Raw genomic sequence first — 17,353 nt, 5'->3', positions numbered from 1 at the left:
CACAAAGTTCTTTGAACCATTTGCTTTCTCATTCTTACTCTTCACTTCTTCATCATGTTTATGGCATCAGTGTTAAGAGTCTTTAAAGGACAGTGTCTCTGACTTCTCAGGAAAGTTTTTCTTTTGAAAACCTTGTCTTCTTGGAAATAGTCTTTTCCTGGGATTTCAGGACAGACCATGGTACAGTTGAGCTTATGAGAAAAACCCTTCAAAGAAGAGTGCATGTTGCTCCCTGCCTCTCTGCATTAGTGCTGGAAGAGTGTTTCTGCTTTTCCAAACACTTACACAGAGACTTAGCTGGGCAGGAGCCCCAGGACTTTTGTGTGGATGAGAGAATTGCTGTCTTGTGGTGTAGTGTTAACACAGACAGCACTAATAAACTGCAGGACTTGCTGGGATGTGTCCCTCTCCTATTAAAAATATATATTGATGTAAAGTAATATTTCTCTCCACTGCCATCTAGTGAAGTTACTATGCTCTGTAAAGGCTTTGAGACTCAGCTGAACATTCTGGTAGTGAACTGTATCTTAGTGGCACAGAAAGTCCAGTTCTCTGCAGAGGTTGTGATATTCATCCCTGGAGTAACAGCAAACACTACAAAATGAAGGAGGTACAATGAATTTAATAATAGAATTCTGTCAATGGTTGTGATGGTAGAGACAGTGAAAGGGTTTGTGCATGTTATCAGCATTGCAGAAGTGATTGGCAACATCTAGATTCAAATTGTAAAGAAAGCAAGCACCAAAACCTCTTCAGGCTGGTGGAATGGTGTAAAATCAGGCCTTTGTGGTAGAAAGCACACAGGTTCCCTGGGGGATCAGTTCTGCTGCCTCCAGTCTGTATCTTCAAGCCTGCAGAGTGATGCCGACCAAAATCCTCAGTGGATTTTCAGACTAGAACTTGAGTAATGGTTTTTAAAAAGAAATTTTTGAGTTTTTCAGCAATGCCCAGGCTGTGTTGGCCCACAGACAGAGGATATGTTCTGACACCAGTGCTCGGATGGGCACCAAAGGGCGCATGCTGTGAGCATATTGCACCTCTCCATTTCTGTTCAGCTCAGTGGCATTGATTTTGCTTAAAGATCCTTGGCTATTTTTGTAACACACAAGTAGGTCAGCCCATCACTTCCTGATAGTGGAAATAGATAAAATAGGATATTCAGATCTGAAATCTGAAATTATTCTCTTCATGTATCAGTGCACAAAATCTCTGTCCTTATACTCATGTAAAGTCAGCTTAAAATCAGAAGCTGTTCCCAATGCAAGAAACTGAAATAAAGTTGAGAAAAGACATCATATTAGTATGATTTAGAGGAAGAAAAAATCAAGAAAGTGCAAACCGGATCCCTTTGATGGCTGAAATGTGTATTTTCATTGCCATAGCTCAGCAGTATCTCTGCACTCTGCTGCATTTACTTCTTTCTACTTCAGTTCCACACACACGATGGAACAGCCCAAATTCCTACTGATCTGTAAACCTGTGCACTTCGCTCTGTAGCTGTAGTAGCAGTGTGGTGGTTTGTATTATGGTCCGTGGCTCTGGGAGGGGGTCCCAGAGCATGCAGCACCTCGGGGTGTGGCACTTCCCCCCGGGGCTCTGATACTCTCAGCTGTTTCTTCTCAGGATGCAGAGATGACACAGAGGCGAGATGGGTCTTGGGGTGAAGCTGCAGTGGTTTATTGAATGTGTACCAGACGCCCAAGACCCTGAACAGGGGTCAGACAGTGGTTTTATGAGGGGGTGGTGCAAAACAGACAACCCATGAGGGCACAGCTAGGGAGGGGTCCAAGGAGGGGTTTACATCTTACAAACTTATCAGGGGGAACAGGGGAGGGGAATGATACACAGGGACAAACAGGACATCGAGTAACTAAGATTGATAGGTAAGGTTATGGAGAGAGGGATAGGAATATAGGGAATTGACATTTGGGAAAGGGGAAGGTTAGGGAGAAGATAGGCACCTGGGGCCAATGGGAGAGTCTCTAAGCAGTGGCTAGCTAATAAGTAAATGGGATTGACAAATAACCAATTGAATAGCAATTAGGGTACAAGTCAAAATATAATACAAGCTGACACATATAAAGACAGGCACCATTATAGGGAATGGGGGAGGATATGCTTAGGAAAGACATACAGCAAATCCTAAAGCGTAGCCATAATTTCAAGCAAACCCCTTATGATTGCTAACTCACACATAAAACAGAAGGCAAGCTAAGAACCTAAAGCAAAAGCACAGTGCAACAGGTTTGCTTGTCTGCTTTTCACTTTTCTTCTACCAGACTTACCACAGAATCTATTGAGCAACATTTAAAGGCAAACTGTGTGAGTGTCCCTTGGCTCTAACTGAATTATACATTACCTTTGAACAGCATTTAAAGGTGAGGTTATGTTTTAGCTTGGGATTGGCTGCTAAAGTTTGATCTTCCAGGTGGGAATCGAACATGCACAGACTTGCTGTATTTTCCAAAGCTGTGTGAAGAAAGTAAAACAAACTGGTCATCTGGCAAATGAAAGACAAATGCAGGGTGGAGTAAGTTGTTGTTGTTGTTATTATTTATTTTGTAGCTAAGACTTTTAAAGGTCTTTCAGTGAATCATGTCATAAATTGTAAATTACAGGACAAAATTCTTAACTTTGTTTGCTAAAATGTGAGAAATTCAGGAATCTTTGAAAAATCTGAAGCTTGTAATTCTGAAGGATTTTGCTCTATTCAGTAATTGGAGCCATGTTTAAATTCCTTTATTTTACTGAAGAAAGGCTAAAGAGAATTGAGTTGTAGCCACTACTGCCAACCAAGCTGAGTGATTGAGAGAGTTGTTGTTTTACCTGTCTCTTCAGACAATGATTAAATCTTAAATAATAAATAAATCCTCTAAATAATCTTAAATTACAGTTTTCCCAGGCATATTTACAGAGTGCCAGGGCAGCCAGACAATGACCATGCTGCTAATTATAAGTAAGCAAACAGTTTGGTTCATTGGCTACTTCAGCACTGATCTTTTTTTTTTCCATTTCATTTTATTTCCAGCCAATTTGCATTTAAGCATTTTTGTTCAAGGAGTCCCCTTCCTAAGTTAGAGGTAATGACATTTGAACACTTAATTGCAGAGTGCCATAATACTTACACTTCATTTTTATTGGAAAAAAACCCAAATCTAAGTAGAAAAATTCAACCAGTGCATTTTCTTTACTTAGGTTTTCATTTCAAGTGTTGCAAGGTAATATCATAGAGAGAATATGGTTCCTAAGCAGCTTTGTTATCAATAAGCAGCTAAGAAATTACATTAAGAACTTAGAGATATTAAATGCATCAGGAAGAATTACTATGGTCTTTTCAACCAGAATTTTAATTCCTGGTTTTGACATTGCCAGGTAAGGTTGTAGTATTTAAAAGCTCTCTTTTCTTCTTTCCATTATTGTTTGTGTTGGACCTCACAGACTCCAAGTTTTTTGTATTTCCCCAAAAACCATCAGAGCTTGTGGATATCTGAGTGGGATGTAAATTGCCATGATGTCCCAGGGTCAAAAGCAGCATGGCAGATGCAATGGCACATCCCCTTTGGAAAAGCAACAAGAAAGAAAAGCTGCGAAAGTGCAAAGCTGTCATTATAGTTTACAGACAGCATGGAAATAACGACATGACTCTCAGCTTACAGCACATGAGAGCAATCTTCATTCTTCTAAATCTTCTTTTTATACAGTACTTCGGTACAATGAATATGATTGGTCATTCAGAGCCTACACCTCTTTGTAAACACACTTGCCAATATACAAGTTAGGAAAACATCACCTCCTAATGGTTTTTCACCTCCCAAGGATTGTTTGATTCCTCCTTAGGATTTTCCCAGGCCAGAATGAGAGAGTTGCTCGCATGTCTTTCATGCAGACTGTAGCAGTGCCTGAAGCCTAAAATCTGACCACTGTCTGTACCCACACAAAGCCACTCAGAGCAAGTTGGTGATGGATTGGGAGCAATAGAGGAGGGATAATCCAGGGCAGTTTATTGAGACACAGGGAGGCGGCAGATGAATGACGTCCCTAGTTATGCACTTCCACACATGCTATTAAATCCAGACTGGAAAGTGAAGGTAAAATACTGTAGGATGTGCTGAATGTGGCTTTGCACTGACTTCCACTGCTGTCATCATTTCATTGTAGTATTGTTTTTAATTCCATCCTGTAAAAATGTTGTGTTCAAAAGATAAATCAAATTCATCAGGTATATGAATATGCAGGACCACTGCAGCTGGATTTGATAAAGCAATACTAAAGTTTCTCATTGTGCCAGCAAGTTGAAGACTGTCATATTTCCACAAGAGAAAAAAAGCTATAAAGAATGGGACGTCAAGAATTGTCTTTAAATAGTTTTCCGGTAAAAAATATATGGATTTTACTTCTAGTCCAGAGTAACATATAGTATCTGCAGAAATTGCTTGTTTTGTCAAAGATATCAAAAGAGGTTTTTGTTGTTGAGTTGTTAATTTGATTTTTTTAGATGTCATCTTGGCTGTTATATCCTCTCTTCCTGCTTTCCAGTCAGGTAGTAATTGCATTTCACCTTCTACACATGGTTTCAATTGTCAAAATGGTGCACGTTAAGATAGAAACACTGGGAGAAGGGAGAAAGATATAAGTTACAAACATTGAATGTGATGCTGTCACAGAGTCAGGCCCAATATACACCTCAGCCCTAACCTCATATCATAAAACCACTGATTAATGCTTCCCATTAATACATGGGAAGAGTGTAAGTATTCCCAGGCAAATAGTGGTAAAAGGAAAAACTCCTAGGGAAATTTATTGGTAGTCTATCTTAGCCTCTCTTGGTGGACCTTATCTAACAATCACTTGGTATTTGTAGAGAAGAGCAGAACTCATCAGCCATAGATTTTTGTGCAAATTTATTTACAGTTTTTATTTTCTTTCCATTTACTGAAAGAATACAATGATTAAATAAAATCTTGAAAAACAAATGAGTGGGTTTTTTCCAAAGGAGAAGACATAGAGATACTACCAATAAGACTGCATTCCTTTGATGTCAGGCTTCATGCTGCATAAACTTTCTGGACCCATCATTATTCCTTGTCAACTCTTAGGGTCTTTTGGCTTTTGGCCAAACAATTGATATAGTGGAGAGCTTCCAGCTAAAATAACAGCCTTTGCATCTTTATCTTCCCATTCATCTGATTGTTAGAACAAGATAGGGCTAATTTGTCACTCTACCCACTTGGAAAAGTTTGATAAATGGCTTAATTAGACATTTTCTTTCTTTCTTTCTTTCTTTTTTCTTTTTTCCTTTTTTTTCTTTTTTTTTTTTTTTAAGAAATCATATTTCTTGAGAACTAGAGGTTGAGAAAACAAGGGCTAAGGATTGAATTTAAAAAGGGAAATATTTTTTTCTTCAGTACAGATCAGAGGAAACACAACCATTATACAATCAAGAGGAGAAGCGGAAAAAATACAGTTGTTTGGAGGGATTTTCAAGGACAAAAAAAACCAAACCACCCTAACACACAAATGATCTTTGGGCTGCACAGTTGCTCAAAGACTAGCAGACCAATCTCTACAGAAACATTCACCTTCAGAGCGCCTTTTTAAATATGCTGCCCCCCAAATTTCAGAGCCTTTGTGTTTAGAGCTCCAGAACAGATAGCCAGGCACCCTTGTACCTAAAAGAACATCTGAACAGAGAATTAACCAAATCTGTGTGATGCTTTTCCTATCTTCCAGCAGGCCATCTACCCCAAAGGGAGCTGTGCTTTCCAGGAGTACCTACACCACTCAAAGCCAGGACTTTGATTCAAATCTCATCCGTCACTTTTGGGATAAAAAGGGGGCTGCTCCAGGACCATGGATCAAGGACTGAAAAAGTCTGGGTCACAGTATTGAATGTTCCTGCTCAGGACATGCTAAAGGTAAAAAAATATTTACTTTTTTTTTTTTCTTTTCTTGATGTAATTTTGTGACTTATGCGTCAAACAGCCTACATGGACTAAAATCATTGGTTTTGATGATTTTCAAACTTTAAGCCAGAAAAGGGAGAGAGAAGCTGAGTAAAATTCTTCTGACTGTTGTGTCCACCACTGTGTTTGGATAATTATCATTCCCCTTTGCATGTATTCCTACATGTGGATCTGTTGGTAACAGCTGCCAATCTTGACATGTTAGAGATGTCTGGGCTTTGTATTTCTAAGCATCTTTTTATGTAACTGTTTCATTTCAGTCACCAAAGAAACATATTTCTCCTTTCTCTGGTCTGACATAAATTAATAAAGCAAGAGACAAACTGCATCCTCCTTTTTTTTGATAAAATGTCCAGAAATTGGATGTAATTCAGAAATAGTTTAAAAAAAATTTAACCTCTGGGCAGAAATTTATAATGGTAAGAAAAGGAGAAACATTTTTTAATTAAAAATATTTATAATCCCTTTCTCTGTAGAATACTAATCTGAAATTACTGAGGGGTAATAGGCCTGGTATTAGTGCTTCCCCAAGGAAATATCTTATCTTTTGCACTAAATTAGTTGTGTCTTTCTCACACATCCTGAAGTATCAGTTTGGGCATTTGTGTAAGGAAGCACATGATTTAAAGTTTCTGAGAAGAAAAGTAAAACAGAAGTGTTTAAACAATAATGACCTCTTATGCCCCAATCTCCATGACCCATTCTGAAGAGGACAGCCATTAACATTAAATCATTCCCATTCCTGGGAAAGCCATAGGGATAAGTTGTGGGAGCAGCCTTCGTCAAGTCCTGGAGGCGTGATGTGCAAGAGCATTGCACCAAAAGACAGGATAAAGCAAGGATGGGTTGGGATAGGTCTGGCAAGGGCACCACTACAGAGTTCTGCTGTCCAGCCTCCCAGCACAGTTACAATCAGAAATAATCCCTCCCGACTCTCCAAGATTTGGTCGGTCCAAGACAAAAACATCTCAATGTAAACGCAATGTGGGAAGAGTGCTCTGTTCCTCCATGCCAAGGTCACAGAAATGGGACCTTGGTGACCCAACCGGTGTGCTCCTGGCATGGCCTGCCAGGTGGGATGGAGCAGGGGCTTTTGAATTGGCAGTGAGTAGTGGAGCTGCTCCATCCCATCTGGCAGGCCATGCCAGGAACACAGGTTCTTGGAAGTGTGGGTGCAGATACCTCACAACCACTGTGACCTGGATTTTGTACCTTCTCTACAGAAGTTTTGAGGAGTTGCTGAGAAGTTCCCAGATGCCTTGTTTGGTCTGTCTTGGCTTGTTCTCCACTGCTGCCTTCACCTCTAGCTCAGCAGATGTTTCTAGAGCCAGAGTTCATGGACAGGATCTGCTCCCAAGACAGGAATTGCCAATATCCTTAATAAGGATAAATTGTATTTACAGCTTTAGATCTTCACTAGGAAATCTAATTGCAGAATCTAAAAGTTCAGCAAAGTGGCTGCACATTGGGACATGAAAAAGGCATTTAAAAGATTATTTTCTGCATTGAAGAGAGATCAAGCATTTTCTTCTGTATAAAGAAATGTCTTGGACACGAGGAAGAAAGGAATATGTGTTACTGATTTGATATTTTAAAGTAAGCGAATATATCCAATATGTTTTACTTTATTTTAAAAGTAAGAACTGTCAGAAATAAAACTCTCTAAGTCTAGAGTAATTATTTTTGATTTTGAGCCAGTTGTGGTTATTAATGTATTAAATGAATTCAATATGTTTTGAATTGCACTGCCACTTGGTTTACTTGGAAACTAAAATCATTTGTAACAAAACAGACTGGTTGTTAGGCAGACTGGTGTATAGCATGTAAAACTAATGGTGCACTTCAGGCCATCAAAAAACAATCTTCTGGACTCGATAAAGGATGATTGTTAGAAATCAAACCTAAAACTCTTCAGGTACTTGGAAAGGAGAAATAATTATCTACATTTTCATCTTATGATTTGCAATTTTAAAAACCCCCCAACTCAATTTAAAGGAAACTCAAGGGTCAGGATGAGATTTCTGCACACACTGAGCAGCCAAGAGAACTGGCAAGAGTGAACTTCAAGGTGTCAGGTGACTTTTTTTTTTTTTCCAGTTGTTTACTACACATAGAACAGGCTCAGATACTTTTTTACAAGCACACTTTTAATACCTGTTGCAAAATGATTGTAAATCTGCCATCAGTTTTCTTTTTTGTACATGTGACTTCAGAAGAACCTGTTACATGTGAGTAGAGATGAATAAATAGATCCTAACCTGTGCAAAATCACTGTGCAGAAATCATCTATAGCAGTTTCTCCTAAGACATGAAGAGAAGCATGTTTTTAATACTTCACTTTACAGTAGACTGAGTTTTATTCAAACCAAAGTCTTGAGAGTTTTGCCTGATCTGAGATCTGTACTCTTAAACTCTTCGTAAAATGCTCAGGAAAACTGAGTTTTCAATACAGGTTTTCAAAATGGTACCTTCATTTTTATCCAGTGAAAAAGGTTAGACTAAACAGAAGTAAAGGGTCAGATTTATTGAAGTGTAAAAACCTGTATAGATGGATCCCAGGTGGAGTTCAGTTGTGAGCAGGGGTTTCAGGATTTGGTCATAGGGGTGACCTGTGGATTGCTTAGCCATGGACCAGGCTCACTTCTGGGAAGAGTAGGTGGAATCTACCCTGAAATGGAAAAATTGCCAACCTTCCACCCTCTCATAGCATAATGATGTTTGAATATCAATTTTAGTTATGGGCAGCTCTAGCATTGGGATTTGTCAGATAAATGGGAATTTTGTCTAAGTACATGTGTATTGTTAACAGTTTGATCATTCGGCTATTGTCAGAGGGGAGAAAAGCTACACAATGAGTATTCAAAAACTTCAGAGTTTTATTGTCCCTCCAGTGAGTGTGACAGTAACAGATCTTGTAGTTCCTCTGGCCTCATCTGCTAACCAATAAATACAATTTCTCTCTGAAATCTCCAGCGCACTACATATTATTATAAATTAAATTAACTACATTTTCTTTTCAATACAAATTCCAGTTGTCCTTGGACTCACTAAAAGTGTAAGAGGGGAAAACACAGTGATGAGGCAATATAAACCCCAAGAGCCAGGACATAAAGCAGAGGATATGATATGTATGTACTCAAAATGGTTTAAGTATGTTTGCTTTGATCTTTAAATGTAAACCTAATGCTTATCACAAGTTACTGATTGTTTGCCAGAACCAGATTTGCCTTGCACTGTAGCATCAAACTTGAGGCAATGAGAGCAGCATGAAAAACAGTTTTGCAGAACGAAAAATAGCTTCCAAGGTGTTAATGCCTTGGATTTTCTTGGCTTTTCTTTGCCTGTAGAACCAGAAGTAAACATATCATCCTTTCAAATTGCTTTGATAAATCTCATTCCCTTTAGGATTAAACATTCCTGAACATTTTTATGCCTCATTGAGCTCTTTCAGAAAAACAAAAATTAATTCTTTAACTTAATATTTATACTCTTAAGGCCTAATTCCCCTAGCCTGTAGTTATTGTAGCCATGGCCATTTGTGCAGAGTGACCACACTGTTACTCTCCTGCCTGCTTTGTGCACTTAGATTTTATGTGGCTCTGACCAGTGGAAAATGACTCAGCAGTGTCCTGCAGGGGTGAGTTGTCAAATATCTATTTTGGATGCAAAGCCAGGACACTTCTGTGCATGTAAAATCAGGCTTAACCACTAAGTACTTGACTGGGTATGTCAGCTGAATCCAGGCTAATCTGAACACACAGAGGCAAGAGTTAGCACCTCATAAATACTTACAAATATTTGCAAAGTCATTACTGGCACAATGTGACTCAGCTCTTCCAAAGTAATTGGGCCACCTGATTTATACCTTTGGAGGGGACCTGGCAAAGGTGATCAGGGACACAGCAGATGGGATTTTGAATGGCTACCCTGTGGCTCCTTGGAAGGCTATCTTAACCAGCCACAGTCCTTTTGGTTATCTGGCCCTCGTCCTTGCAAAACAATTTTCTAAGGTGGCTGAGTTAAAAAAGCAAGAATTTTGTGAACAGTTCAGGTTTTATATGATGAGAGTTTGCTGTGAGATGGCTGATCTGGTGCTATTCTCCATTATTACTGTTTGGCTTTCTGACAGCCAGCTAAATCAAACCTGTATATTTACACAAGGAGCATCCCAATAAACAGTTCACATGCAGTATTCAATATCTGTGCAGCAGCTTAGAGCAGGGAAATAGCTGACAAAGTGTGTGAAGGTGATACAGACTTGATAGATGGTGAATTTTTCTGCCAGCAAACCCTTGTTGAAGAAATCAGTGCTCAGGAGGAAGGAATGATCAATCCCAGCTCAGACAAAGACCAAAGCAGCTATAAATTAGTTTAATAATTCATCTTTTCCATGTAATCTTAAATTACATGTCCTGGTAATGCTACAGTTTGAAAGAGTGAGATGCACACCACGAAATATGACAAGAAAAATGAAGTGAACAAGAAGAAAACCACATTTTCTGCTTCAGATGATGACTGCTTTAGAATGAATAAGACTTTAAAAAAGGCTATCTCCTTTTTTCTTTCCTATGTCACATAAACAGACTAGGAATTCTCTGCTTGAGGAACAAGGCTTTCTATGTGATACAATCCTGAAGTGCTGAGGTGCAAAAAAACCAGTCCACAGATGTGAGATACATCCCATTTGCCTTTTTCATTAGACCTGCTGTTTGGCTGCTGAACAGCCCTCCTGTAATCGGATGGATAAAATTACAACCTCATTTCCTTCAGTGACAGGGAGACTGCTAAAGGAGGTTTCTGCCACACAGGTTAATTTAGATGCTCATCCAAATGCACAGGTGTGTATTCCAATCTCCTCTAGTAAAGGAAGTGGGACTCTATGATTGTGTAACTGTGACATTACAGTACTTTGGACAGGGCAGGATCCATGCAAAAATGCTCTTCCGTGCAGAAATGAACTGGGCTAATGCCTTTATTAATATTCAGCTCTTTATTAAAGTGATCAGCTCTTTATTAAAGTGATCAGCTGGGTGGTAGAACCAGACGGAGTGTTTCACGCTGCTGTAGCAATCCAGAAGGGCAGGGAATGTCTCAGTTCATCACTCAGCTGCAAGCAGTAGGTGCCGAGTTCTTGTTCCCATCGGAAGAGCTAGACACTATCTCTGGTCAAGCCTGAGGAAGCAGAGTGGTGTGGGTCTGGTTGCTGAAGTGCAGCAGGTGTCAGCTCTTTACCCTCATGGAAAAACTTTGAGAGTTTCTCTCTGAACCAGTCACTTGAGCTGGCCCAGTCCCCAAGCCAGTCAGACTCATAATAGATCATGGCGAGTTCTCAAATCAGGTCTGGGGGTGCGTCCACCTCCTCCTCGGCGAGAGCATCACCTGGCTCTTTCACCGTGTCCAGTCTTCCATCTTGGGGTGCCCTTCATCTCCAAAGAACTCTCTCCCAGCGTGCTGTGTGTTCGTCTTATTTGCATATGCCTTCCTTGAGTAGGCAGTGTGGGGGGGCCTAGGTGAGCTCCGATTACAGTAGATACAATCAGGACAATCAACTAGCTTTTAACATGCTAATTCAGAAATGCAGAACCAGCAGGATAGCTGCCGCCCAGCAGGACACTACAGCCTCGATGAGGACAGTGGGACAGCCCTGCCACGTCCCACCACGGACGGGGGTCACCCGTCCCTGAGGCGCCGGGGCACCGACGCCTCCCATTGCCCCCTCCAGAGCCCTGCGGAACCACGCTCGGCACTGCCCCCTGCCCAGCCGCGGCTCCCGCCAACAGCGACAGGGCTGGGAGGCGACAGGGCTGGGCAGCGACAGGGCTGGGCAGCGACAGGGCTGGGCAGCGACAGGGCCGGGCAGCGGGGGCTGCCACACCAGCTCCAAGTGTCTGCCAAGACATCCCCCAGGGCAGGGCCTCGCCTATGGCGGCAGGGTCCGGCAGCAGATCCGTCAGGGCTGGGGCAGCGGCAGCAGTCCCAGGAGTTCTGGAGACATAACCCTGCCACACCTCAGGCCACGGCAGCCACACAGGGGCAGCCTTTGGAGCACTCACACTCACTGAGAATTTGTTCATAACACCTGCATTGCAGAATTAGCTCAGGCAAGGAGTGCAGAAGAAGCAGAAAATATATTAAAGTAGTCCGCATTTTTTTTCCGGGGGCATGATTTGGAGATTGAAATAAGAAGTTAATATTATCTGCTATTCTGTTCAAACTACTATATACATTTCTAACTTGTATGTTATATCTTTGCATAATATGGATCTAATTGAATTTGCAAGCAGATAAATAATTCCAAATGAAGTTAGACAGAAGTGACCCATAATACTCAATTTGAGTGCTTTTATATACTGTCTCCCTATTAATTTTCATGTAGTTATTTTAGAATTTAACAGTGGCAGTGACTTTATATTAATACTTAAGAGTTACTCCCTCAAACTTAAGAGTTATTTATTTTTGACTAAAATAAATCCAATTACATTTCTTTTCCATCTATTACCAACTCAACATATTATATAGTAAAACTGACCTCCTAAATCTTCCCAGGTAAAAACCAATTAACCATAACAAACTAAGAGCAAGTAAAGGTGATTTCAGTAGCAGAGTTTTCTGGCAATTTAATTCTGATGCTTTCAGAATGATATCTTTGGTATTATTGTCCTCAAAAAAAATTGAACAAAAAACTAACCATGTTGAAAAAGTTCAGCAAAAGCAAAACTTGAGAACAAGCAGGCTGTTGAAAGCTCCATATCTAAAATGGTTCAAGTGTCCTCTGTTGTGGTGTTCATGTACATTAGCCCCCCTATTATAACCGTATTTAGGGGAAAAAAACCCCTAAATCACTAAAACCCTAAAAAAAATTTGGGAGCTGTATATCCTCAGGTAACATTGGTAAGGCAAATAAAATTCCTCCTGCTTAAGCCAGTGTAATCTTGTGAAATCTGCAGCCTGCCATGAAGCATTTATGAAAATGTGGTGCCTGCACAGGCCTTTGTGTGGTGAATGCCAGAAGTACCACCATGTACAGGACATATTTTTAATACTGATGAAAATGGAAAAAAACAAGCTCAGCAAGATTTGTGCCCCAGGCTTAGAATGTGAACACTGACAACCTCTCTTGACTATGTCCAGCAGTGGAGAACGGGAAGGTCAAGAAATGCACATGCTGTCAGTGGCTCCTGTGTGACCCTGGCTGCCCTCAGGTCCAGCAGTCATCTTCCTGCTTCTTCTGTGTGGTAAGAAAGGATAAAATTCCAGTTTAACAGAGAAATCTGAGTTTCTGATAGGCCAGCACTTCCCTCCCCAGTGGTGGAGGAGGCACCACCAAGGAGCAAGTGATTCCATCTAGCCTTGTCTGTCTGTTCCTCTCCCTCCTCACTGAAGGCAGAGGGAGGTGGGATGGGAGGTTAAACCAGGTGCTTCATTTTTGTATGCTTAAATTAGGAAAAATGAATCAACCTTTGCTGACTTCCCCAGCAACACGCACAATGCTTAGCTGGGGCAGGGTTAACTATTCCATCTGCTGGTATTCTAATTATGGATACTGTAACAATGGCTTTTGTCCTGCTGTATGACTGTGGAAGGAAAAGACAAAGAAAATCAGGCTCAACAGACACAAACAATAAGGGGGTGGTTTTTTGTGCTTAGTTGATTTTTTTTTAACCTGTTAAAAAAGCAATGTATTCCATTTGTCCTGGAATGTTACTCTCAACCAAAGTCTAAGTTTTGAAAATTATAAGTTGTTTAGCTCTTTCTGTCTTCCAATTGCTTAATTTAGTTCAGTTGCAGCTCTAGAGTTTTTTATGCATTATATAAGGAAAAAGAAATCTTTCAGCCCTGAATTGAAACACCCTCCCTCAGTGCCGCTTCTCTTGTGGCAGTGGTACCATCTGTGCAAGAGAAGTGATGAATGAAAATGTGATCCAGACTTCAGGACTAGTGACATCTCACACTGACAGTGCCTTGAGAGAACAATAGGATAGGCTGGCACATCTCCTGTAACATATTAAATTAAAATAACCAGGAAAAAAATACGTAAAAATGCCACCACATATTAATTAGGCATCACAAATGAATGACTGCAATTCCTACTTCCTTGAAGGAGAGGTTTTGTAGTTGAGGCACAATTAAATCATAACTATCTTTTACACAGAATGAACTTTTACTGTTGAAATGACTACCTGGATTCCAGGCACACTGCCACCAAGGAACAGGCATTCCTCAGTTCTCTGCTGATGCTTCAGCTCTGCCTGGCCTAACAGACAGGATGGAGTCTAGCCTGCAAAGTTATCATTATAATGTCAACATAATTACGTTTTTGCCACTAGGAAACAAAATCATTTCAGGTTTCTTCTGCTGTGTTTGTATGAGCTTGGGGTCTAACTGCCAGCCAGGGAAAATTGGCTTTTGTGCTCAAATAATGCAATGCTGTGCTTTCCATTTCAAGATGAAATTACTACTAGGGGGATTTGTGCCGTAGGAAAATAATTTGTGTTGCTAAATCTTTTGGTAGTTGAGGCTGCTTTGTCTCACCACATAGATAGTTATTCACACAGCCATGCATACACAGACACACAGCTAGAGCTTATGTGCATGTGTGTTGGTTTGGGATGTCTTTTTAGGAACATTAGTGTGATGTGAATCATTGTAAGTGCAATTTTCTGGAGAAGAATATGAGCCTCCAGGTACCTATTCTCCTTCTCTCTGAGTGCACTCATTTTCTAAGATTCTGGAAGTGCATGAGGGATCTCAGCAGTAAGCCCTGGGATGCTGCTCCCTACATCTTCTTATTGCAGACCCAGGCATGCTAAGGATTTCCTGGCAGGCCATGTGCCCACATTTTTCCTGGTGAAAGCAAGGATAGGAACAGGGAAGGACTTGGTTAACCACAGAATTTTATTCTGTGTTTTAATGTACCAGTCAGTTGGGAGATAAATGAATCACTAGAGATTCCTGGATCATTTCTTGTGCATAAGGAGGTTGGCTTTTCACAGAACACAAAGAATTAGCTTAGAGTGATGGTGAAGAGCTAATGCCCCCTATAATTGTGCCTCCTGTGCCAGTACTGCTGTGTTCCCAAAAACGGTCTCAAATGAGATAAAATGAACAAACTGAAGCAATTTCTCTTACACATAGCCTTAAGCCTTTTTTCAAAGAAATCTGAAATTATGCCACAGGATAAATATTCCAGCTGCTGCTTCAGCAGTGTCCAACTGCAGTGATTTAGAGAAAAGCCTCGATGAAAGCAATGGGAAATTTGTGCTCAGTCTTGCCTGGCCAGCAGGAGTCCAAATGCAAATCAAGCCCTCATGCTGCCCTTATTCAGGGATAACAGTACAAACAGGGTGAGGGTAGGTTAGCATTTTAGGTCAGATCAGAGGGCACTTCTGAAGCAAATTTCCTAATTTCTCCCACTTAGCATACTTTTCCTACTACCTCAGGTCAGAGCATAGGAACTGGGCTTTTGGATGAAACCAACATCACAGAGATATTCTGTGGATGCTGACAGCCTGGTCAAAGAGAAATTTTTAGGTATCAGGCAGCAGAAGAACTTTTGGGAAAGCAAGTCAAGTAACTGATAGAGTGAAGCTGTGAGGAAGGAATCCAAACAATCCAGCACCTGCTGTTTTTCCAACTTGTTTACTTGCAAAGATGTTTATGAAGAGATGTTGGCTTGAATGACCAATCATGTCCAATTGTATTGGAACAGTGTATAAAAAGGGTGTGCCTTTTAATAAACGTTGCTATATGCCCTTGTTGGGGGTTAGATTTGTTTCTTTTTTTTTAACATACCGAATTTTTTCCCCATAACTTTGCTAGGAGACTAACTACTGGGTGCTTGTGGGTGCTTGACCAAAACAAAGAAGTGGCCAAAGGAGATTGAAGAACCGGGCTACATCCTTTGTTTTTGGGCCTCTGGAAGTTTCTCTCAGAGGGGGGAGATAATGTGAGTTTTGGGGGAGGTAAAGGACAGAGCTGGAGGCAGCTGGTCTCTCTTGCTCTTGGCATCAGACAGAATGGTCGGGCTGCTGCTCGCTGTGGAAAGAGTTCACTGTCATCATTCCATCCTGTCCTGGGAAATCTACCAGCATCTGCTTCTGTGCCCAGGAACTCTGAGCCCGCCTCCTCCTGCCCTGCTGGAGCTGGGCTGACCCTGTCCCACCACCTCTATTTCTTCCACTCTGCTTTGAGGCTTTCTGCTACACTGTAGCCCCACACTGCCCTGCCCTGCCAGGACATCCCTGCCGTTCAAGCTACCAGCGCAGAGCTTCTGGTCTATCTCATCCACCAGCCCAGGATTTTCCACTGTTCCAGCTTGGTCTCTCGAAGTCCCTCAGGGGCACCAAGATCAAACTGCCCTGGGCTTTGTGAAAAAAAGCCTTGAGGTTCCTGGTTCTTTTATTATTAACGCTGTAGTTGTTGTTGTTTGTTTGCTTTGTCATACATACCATTTGTTATGAACGAATTCTCAGTGGTTGTGGGTGCTCTAGGGGCTGCCCCTGTGTGGCTGCTGTGGTCCAAGATGTGGCGAGGTTGTGTCTGCTGCCTCTGCCCCAGCCCTGATGAATCTGCTGCCAGACCCCTGCCACCATAGGTGGGGGCCTGCTCTGAGGGATGCCTTGGTGGCAACCGGAGCAGCTGTGGCTGCTGGTGTGGCAGCCCCTGCCCCCCGGGAAGTGACGGCCTCGCCTCCCAGCCCTGTCGCTGTTGGCGGGAGCCGCGGCTGGGCAGGGGGGAGTGCCGAGCGTGGTTCCGCAGGGCTCTGGAGGGGGCAGTGGGAGGCGTCGGTGCCCCGGCGCCTCAGGGACGGGTGACCCCCGTCCGTGGTGGGACGTGGCAGGGCTGTCCCACTGTCCTCATCGAGGCTGTAGTGTCCTGCTGGGCGGCAGCTATCCTGCTGGTTCTGCATTTCTGAATTAGCATGTTAAAAGCTAGTTGATTGTCCTGATTGTATCTTTTTCACTATGACTTACAGGCCAAATTTGCTTATTTACTCCAAGGCAGAATTAGTCCTGTCTTTAATTACTTTTATAGCAATTACATGCTTTTAATCTGTGGTTTAGTGATCTATTACTTACAGCTGCAGTGAATAAAATACACATAGGCTGGGGGAAACACATCCCTTGTGTAGGTGGGTCGTTGCAAGTGGGTCAGATTACTCAGCATAGGAGAAATTAATTCATTAACTTCTTAGGTATCTGGATTTAAAGTTTTAGTTGGACTGACTTCTAGTGTGCAGAAAGTGTACACTTGTATTGCTCTTCCCTCCTGAACATCTGAAGATGACAGCATTAAAGAATTAGTCCCCAGAGCATTATTATCCACTTCCAACTGATGGAACACAAAGAGATTTGATGGCTTCTTCAATACACTGTAGTAAAGCTAGGAAA

The sequence above is a fragment of the Prinia subflava genome, chromosome 18, assembly GCF_021018805.1.
Source record: "Prinia subflava isolate CZ2003 ecotype Zambia chromosome 18, Cam_Psub_1.2, whole genome shotgun sequence".
NCBI lineage: Eukaryota > Metazoa > Chordata > Aves > Passeriformes > Cisticolidae > Prinia > Prinia subflava.
Note: the sequence above shows the minus strand (reverse complement) of the source record.